This window comes from Aptenodytes forsteri, unplaced genomic scaffold (assembly GCF_000699145.1).
Source record: "Aptenodytes forsteri isolate BGI_AS27 unplaced genomic scaffold, ASM69914v1 Scaffold255, whole genome shotgun sequence".
In the NCBI taxonomy this organism is placed as follows: Eukaryota; Metazoa; Chordata; class Aves; order Sphenisciformes; family Spheniscidae; genus Aptenodytes; species Aptenodytes forsteri.
The window spans coordinates 3,876,980-3,884,084 of record NW_008794888.1 but is presented as its reverse complement, the minus strand read 5'-3'; the positions used below and the strand labels follow the sequence as shown (position 1 = coordinate 3,884,084).

General features: G+C 65.0%; 1 protein-coding gene across 1 annotated transcript in view; it reads left to right on the top strand.

Annotated features, from left to right (window-relative positions):
* The window catches only part of ASIC4 (acid sensing ion channel subunit family member 4), a 29,695-nt gene that overhangs the window by 1,392 nt on the left and 21,198 nt on the right, over positions 1 to 7,105 (top strand). The window lies entirely within an intron of this gene.

Genomic DNA, 7,105 nt, shown 5'->3' with positions numbered 1-7,105 from the left:
GGGGGGGTGGGGGGCGGGGGGGGGGGGGGGGGGGGGGGAGCGAGGCTCAGCGGTCCCCGGGGTGGGTGTGCAGCGGGCAGTGGGAAGGCTGTGGTGTAGAGCCCCACTCCAGCCTGCGCTTCCCCCTGGGTTGAAGTACTCTGTTGCAGGGTGCTTTGCACAGTGAGAGTGGATGGGGGGGTGGGCTGAGACCCCTTTGCACATAAGGAAGAAGCCCTCCTGCGTTTGGGGGGGTGGTGCTGGGATGTGTGTGAATCCCGGAGGCTGCCAGCATTGCATACGCACGTGTGTGCACACACACACGCTGAGCGGCTCTGCTCCACAGGCATGGCTATGGCCGGGCGAGCAGGGGGCTGCCTGGGGCTGCCCACTCGCTGCCCAGGGACTGCTAGCAGGGCCTCTTCCCAGCAGCGCCCTGCCTGCCCAGGCGGCGAGCTCCCGGCCGGGCGCCACCAGCGTGCAGCTCTCGCTAATATTGAGCCTGGAATCACAAATCCCCGCTGTGGTTTGGGAAAATAAATATGCTGAACGGGCAGAATACCTGATGGGACCCTTTTCAGACCGTAATGACTCTGGAAATGAGCCGCCTCTCTCCCACGGCTGCCAGGGGCTACTGCTCGGCTGCTTTGCTGCTCTCCCAGGAGCTGTGCTGCCAGCCGGAGCCCGCTCCACGCTGGGGAGGGGGATGTGATGCCACGGCCTGTGCAGGATGCTCGGGGGGAGAGGAGGCTCCGTGGGGCTGGAAATGGCTGATGCAGCATGTCCTGTTTCACTTCGTGCCCATCAGTACAATGCCTACTCGCTGCGCAGGGTGATGCTGTCCCGGGGAAAGCGCCGTTTCGGGGGGGCTGCCCTGTGCAGGGGGGTGGCATGGGGCACTGCAGTGGAGTGGGAAGGAGCAGAGGGCAGCCAGGGGGCAGCCCCACTCCTCCCGGGGTTTTGCTGGGCTCTGTGCCTGCTCTACACCAGCTGCCTGAGTTTGCCGGGGAGAAGTGCGGTTCAGCGGGGCTGGGAGCAGGGAGCTCCGGTGCTGGACAGTCCTGCACGTGGCTCGGCCACACTGGCTCCAGCCCTGGGGTCCTCCTGGAGGATTCTACACAGCTTTGGCTTGCAGGGGAGGCAGCGAGCCCAGCACTGTGCCAGGCAGCGGCACGGCATGGCAATGGGATTTAGTGTGTGCTGAGCCACACTGCAAGGCTGGCAGGGCAGAGCTCAGGCGGATGGGGCTGGGTACAAGCTTCCCGCAGCGTGGACATGGTGTGTGGCGTGCGCCGTGCTGCGTGGCAGTGGAGGGTGACTGCCAGGACAGTCACCGGGACCTGGTTTCTCAGTGGGTGGCCATACAGGACCAGCTGGCCTGCCTGCCTCAGCTGCTTACGGGTCTGCCCTGGGGTTGCCTGGGCAGCCGGGCTCCGGTGTGCCGGCACTGTGCACTGGAGCAGGCTTCAGGCATGAGGATGGTTAGTGCCGGCCGACCCGCAGCCCCTGGCCCAAGGAGGGGGAATCTGGGGCTCCTGCAGCCTTCACCCCCCTGTCCCCAGCTCAGCCCTCCAGCCCGGCCTTTGAGGCATCAGGGACTGTCAGCAGAAAGGGGTGTCCCCATCACCTCTCACTTGACTGGAGCAAAGGGGTGAAGCTGGGGTAGCAGAGGCTGCAGGGCATGGGCGTGGGGAGGGATGGGGGAAGATGTGACCTCTCTCTGCCGCATACCATATCCCATAGCCTTGCCAGGCAGCAGCGGAACCTGTCGAGGCATCAAATCGTTTGCAGCTGGAGCCTCCTACTCCCATTCCCTGAGCCGAATCAGTCCCTTGTGCCTCCTCCTGGGAACGACTAAAACACAGCATGAGCTGCTTGGCAGGCAGGGTGAGTCCCAGCTGTGATGTGAGGGCTTGGGCGCTCCCATGCATCCCAGCTGTGGCCCCAGTGCAGGGGCACCCGGGCTGCCCTGCACCCAGCTGTCATGTGGTGGGGAGCTCCAGGCTTCATCGGTCCCAGTCCTGAGTCCCCATGTGTGCCTTTATGTTCGGAAAGCTCTTGTACCCCCGCTGCAGTGGGCGGATATGTGAGTCACAGCACGTCCCAGCAGTGATGGAGGGCTCCCAAACTGCAGCACATCCCAGTGGGGCAAATGGCCTGGGGTCCCAGGGCGCCCAGCCCACGGTGAGCAGCCCCTGGAGCAGAGGTCACATCCCCAGGGATGCCGGAGAAGGGAAGGAGCTTATCCTGCAGCCGTGCTTGCAGGAGTGCTGGAGTCCTTCCTTTCCTATGGGCACAAGGTGGACTTCATCCAGAGGCTGGAAGTTTTACAGCACGAGGGTGGCCAAGCTGTGGGGCCGCTGCCGGCCAGCTGCCTGCTCCAGAGCAGGAGCAGCGCTGAGGCTGGAGCGTGTCGCCTCGCGCTGCTGCTTGCAGCCTGTGTTCACATGATAAATAACTCGTGCGGATCCTTTAAGTAAAAGCTGCAAGTGGTAAATGATCTTCCCCTATTTAACGTCACAAATCCACATTCTTTATGGGATAGCAAATTAAGAAACTATGGGGGAAAAAAATCCCCAGCGTAAGCATCTTCCATGTAATAAAGCCCGGCTGGGCTGTAAATCTCCCCACGTGGCAGGGACAGCCCTGAGCTGCAGCAAGGCTCCCCTGCAGCCCTGCTGACAAATGTGCCCCCTGTGTCGGCTGCCGGAGGGCCATGCCGGAGCCTCTTCTGACCCCCCCCGAGCCATGCTGTTCTCCACAGCCTCCCAATCCCCGCTGTGCCTCGGGGTGCGGGGCTGGGCTGCCCCTGCCTGCTGCCCACTGCCTGCTGGCACGCTGTCCGGCGCCTTGGGGAGGGCGGTGGGTGCGGAGCCCTGCCGGCTGGGCGAGCGCAGCTGCGGTGCCGAGGGTGCGAAGCGTGCAGCACTGGCGCGGGAAATCAATAGCGCTCTTTACGTGCCATTAAGCGGGAGGTTGGGAAGCGTCCCCACGGGGCTGGGGCTCAGCTGCGGCAGGTGGCTCACGCCCACCCTCACCCCCATGCCTGGCACCCCAGCACGGCCACAGCCCGAGGCCAGTGCTGGCCATGTCAGGGGGCACTGTGAGAAGGGAGAGCCCTCCCAGCAGTGCTTTGGGGACAGAGGGGACGGGCAGCTGGGGTGGGCAGGGATCTGGGAGCCGTGGGAGGAGGTGTGTGGAGATGGTCCCCCCTGGCTGGCAGCAACATCCCGCCTGCTCGCCAGCAGCGGCTGCAGCAGGAGGCTCCGCTCATGGCCGGGCGGGAGCCCGGTGCCTTTCTCAAAATCACATCCCCTGTCAAAAGCCTTTTGTTTCTGATCTGTGGCTGCCAAAGCCAGTCCTGCCAGGGCTGGAGGTTGGGGGGGAGCGGGGAGGTTGCTGAGAGCTGGCAGCGCCTCTCGGAGCTGGCACTGGTCCCGGCTCTCCAGGCAGGGCCTCCCGCCTGCCCGGGATGTGGACGGTGCAGGGGCTCTCCCGGGCACTCCATGCAGACCCTGGGGGGGGAAGCCCCTGTGCCGAGACAGGGAGAACATCCTCAGCTGCACCCCACATGCACCCCAAGAGATCCTGGCTGGGGGGGGAGTGGGCAGGGGGCAGCAAGCTGTCGCCCCTGCCTCCTCCTGGCAAGGCTCTGCCACCATCCCTCCTGTAACCCGCGCTGCTCCCAACGCGGGGACTCTCTCTGACCTTTCTGCCAGAACCGTACTTAATAAATGTCACATTTTCAGCCTATTTTTACACTGGGTAAAAGCTGGACTCATTGCTCCTCACCTGCCCTGCCCCGCCTGATGCCTGCTCAGCCCCTGGCGTTCGCCCATCCCGTTTTCCATCTCCCCCTGTGCAGGGCTGAGTGTGCCCCAGGGCACAGGGGGCTCACTGGGTACCCCTCAGCTGCTCACTGGGCTCCAGGCAGTGCAGCACCTGCCCTGGTCAGGGCACAGAGGGGCTCTGGGGCCAGGCAGTGCCGTAAGAGTCCCAACGCAGTGTCATCCCCACTGGAGGGTGGCATGGCTGTGGCTGTGGTGGGTGTCCTGCTGCCCATGGCAGGGGCCGGCTGGGCTGAGGCTGGCAGTGTTGGTGCCCAGGACAGCCCGGAGTATCCCTCGCCAATCCCATGCCTGTGAGCTGCTTGGCTGAGCCCAGCTGTGCCCATCTGGGTCACCGTGCTCTGCTCACTGGATCCATGTCCTGCAGCCCCAGCCCAGTGCCCGAGACACCTCCCCGGGGGCTCACAGCCTGGCTGGAGCCCCCAGTCCTTGCAGCCCCGCCGCCATGCTTGTGCATCCCCAGGTCTGTGTCCCAGGTGGTGCAGACACGCCGCGGGTTGGTTGCGCTCCTGTCCGGAGTGGCGGCAGCGGCAGCTCCGGCACTGTTACACATGAGCCGCTTGGGCATGGCTTGAGGCGCTGCTTGTGCCAGAAAACGGGGGACTTTAATGCAATTCATTGCCATTTAATTTTACACAATTCATGCTGCTTAATCCACTGAGAAATGCTAATTTATACAATTCACGTCTAAAAATAAATGTCAGTCCAGCATCTCCCAGCAGTGGGTAGCTGCTCCCACCAGCCCCTGCCAGAGCTTTGTGTGGGGACCCCAGCCCAGAGCCCACCCCGCTCCCAGCCAGCCGGGCTGCTGCTGTTCGTCCCGCGGTGCCTGGGCTGCGGCAGCATGTGGGTGGATATGGGGATGATGAGGATTTGGGGTACTGAGGTGGGACAGCGAGGGGCTGGCTAAGGGTGTTACCACAAAGCCCCTCAGCACGGTGGGTCTTGGGGCAGTGTGGCAAGGGGACACCGGGTGTCCCGGTGATCCGGCTGTCTTTTGGATGGCTGGGGAGGTGTAAGGGGCATGGGGCTCCCAAGGTGTCTTTGGGACCCCTGCTCCCCCGTGGTTTCCCCCAGGAAAGACAGGCTCAGCCCCACATGCAGCTGTACCCCAGGCTGCAGCTGGGGGTGCACGGGGCAAGCAGGGGGGCCCCAGTGCAAAGGGCTGGCATGGGGCCACCTGGGCTGCACGTGAGGGATCTGGCCGCGGGTTGGGGCAGCCTCTGCCTGGCTGGCAGGTATTAATTGGTTGCAAAGCACCATTAATGAATGCCGGAGCGGAGGGAAGGGTGCACCCCGCCTGCCTGGGGAGTGGGGATGCATCATTAGGTCCCTAAGGAGGCTGCTCTGCAGGGGAGAGGGAGGGGGTTGGATCCTGCAGGGAAGTGCACCCGTGGCTGGGAAGAGCCTGTGCTCAGCTCCCCAGACCCCCTGGCTCTTGCCCCAGAACATCTCCATACCCTGCTGCCCTCCTCCCCAACCTCACCAGCCCTTACAGCTCTCCCCCATCGCCCCCCCTCTCCCACCCTTTTGCTGGGCAGACCCCCATGCCACCCCCATTTGGGCGGGGTGGCACAGGCACCAGCAGCAACACCAGGGAGGGGTGCTGGAGCAGTGAGGTGGGCAGCGAGGGCCATGGCTGTGGGTGCTGGCTCTCCGCGGGTGGGGGCCGAGGCGGGTAGCAGGGGGGTGCGGAGGCGACACGGCGGGGGAGCGGAGATGCTGGAAGAGCCGGCGGCTTTCCCACCGTCTCCCTGATTGAGATCGGATCACTGTGAGCATAAAAAAGCTCTCTTCATAATTATATTTAATGAATTGACTTTAAAAGCTCTTACGCTCTTATCTGGGTAATTTAATATCACACACTTAATAAGCCTGTCTCCGATACAGGGGGGAGCCAGCGGCCAGGACGCCCGCGCCTGGTGTGGCTCCCTGGGGACACGGGACGTGCCACGAGGCTGGTCCCATGTGCCGGGCTGGGCGGATCAAGGGCACTGTCGTCCCCTGGTGCCAGGGCACCCGTGGGGGTCTGTGGGGCAGTGCCCCCCCAGTGCTGCTGGCTGCAGAGCGGGGTGGGCACCTTGGGCGCCTGTGGGATGGATGGGGCCAGGGCACCCATGTGGGCTTGGACCCAGGAGCAGGTGCTTGCTGGTGCATGGGGCCACAGGGCTGTGGGGCCATGGGGCGGTGGGGACACAGGACTTATGGGGCTGATGGGGTGCAGGGTGACTGGCTGGGGGATGGGGGGAGTTCATGGGGTGCAGCGTGTCTGGCTGGACATGGGGGCTCTGGGCATGGGACAGGGCTGGCTGGGGTGCAGGTGCCCTGTGCCGGCAGCATGGTTGGATGCCACATGGCACCGTGGCTGGCAGGGCATTGCTGTGACCCTGTCCTTGGTGCCAGTGTCACCTGTGGCAGGGGTCCCACGGCCAGGCAGCACTGGGGGCAGCCATGGGGCAGAGTGCACTGCAGGTCCCAGTGCCACAATGCTGTTGGCTCCCTGTGTCCCTCTGGCTCCGGCCACCTGCCCACCTGCGGTAGCTGGCTGGGGTGGCACGGGGGTAAACGAAGGCTTGTCACCATGGTCTCTGCAGCTCTGCCCCCTTGACTCCCACGCTGCCAGCCGGGGTGCCAGCTGCCTCCCTGCAGGCAGGCATTGTTGCAGCCCCGGCAGGAGTCCCCAGCCCCTCTGTGACCCATTGGTGCATGCATGTGGGCACCTGCAGCAAGCCGGAGGGGCAGGATCTGCCATATGGAGCCTGGGGGCCCCGGGGACCGTGGGAGCCTGTGCATGGGCTGGGGCTGGGACCTGTGCCCCTGGCCGTGGGGGCATCCCCCGGCATCCCCCACACCAGATGCTCGCTGGGCAGCGGGGTGGAAAGCCACTGGCCAGGCTCGTGTCCCCTGCAAGTCAGAGCTGGAGCTGCTGGGAGCCAGCCAGTCCCCCCAGCCTGGCACCAAGTGCCCAGTCATCCGGCACCCTCAGGTCCCTGATTCCCAAGTGATGGAGGATGGAGCGGCACCTCCCAGCATCCCTGCCTGCGCTACCCCAGGTCCCGTGGCAGGGACAGGGAGGGTGACACGGGCAGGGTGCGTGGCGCTGGCCCGCAGCCTGCCATCCCCAGGCGCTGGGGTGCTTGGCAGTGCCAGCTGCTGTGCCAGCGCTCAGTGCCAAGGCCGGGCGGGCTGGAGGGAGGCGCGTGCCAAGGCGGCGGGGCGGGGGGATGAGGACACAGCTGCCACCTGGCCCTGCGGGGGGGGCGGGGGGGCAGCCCCGG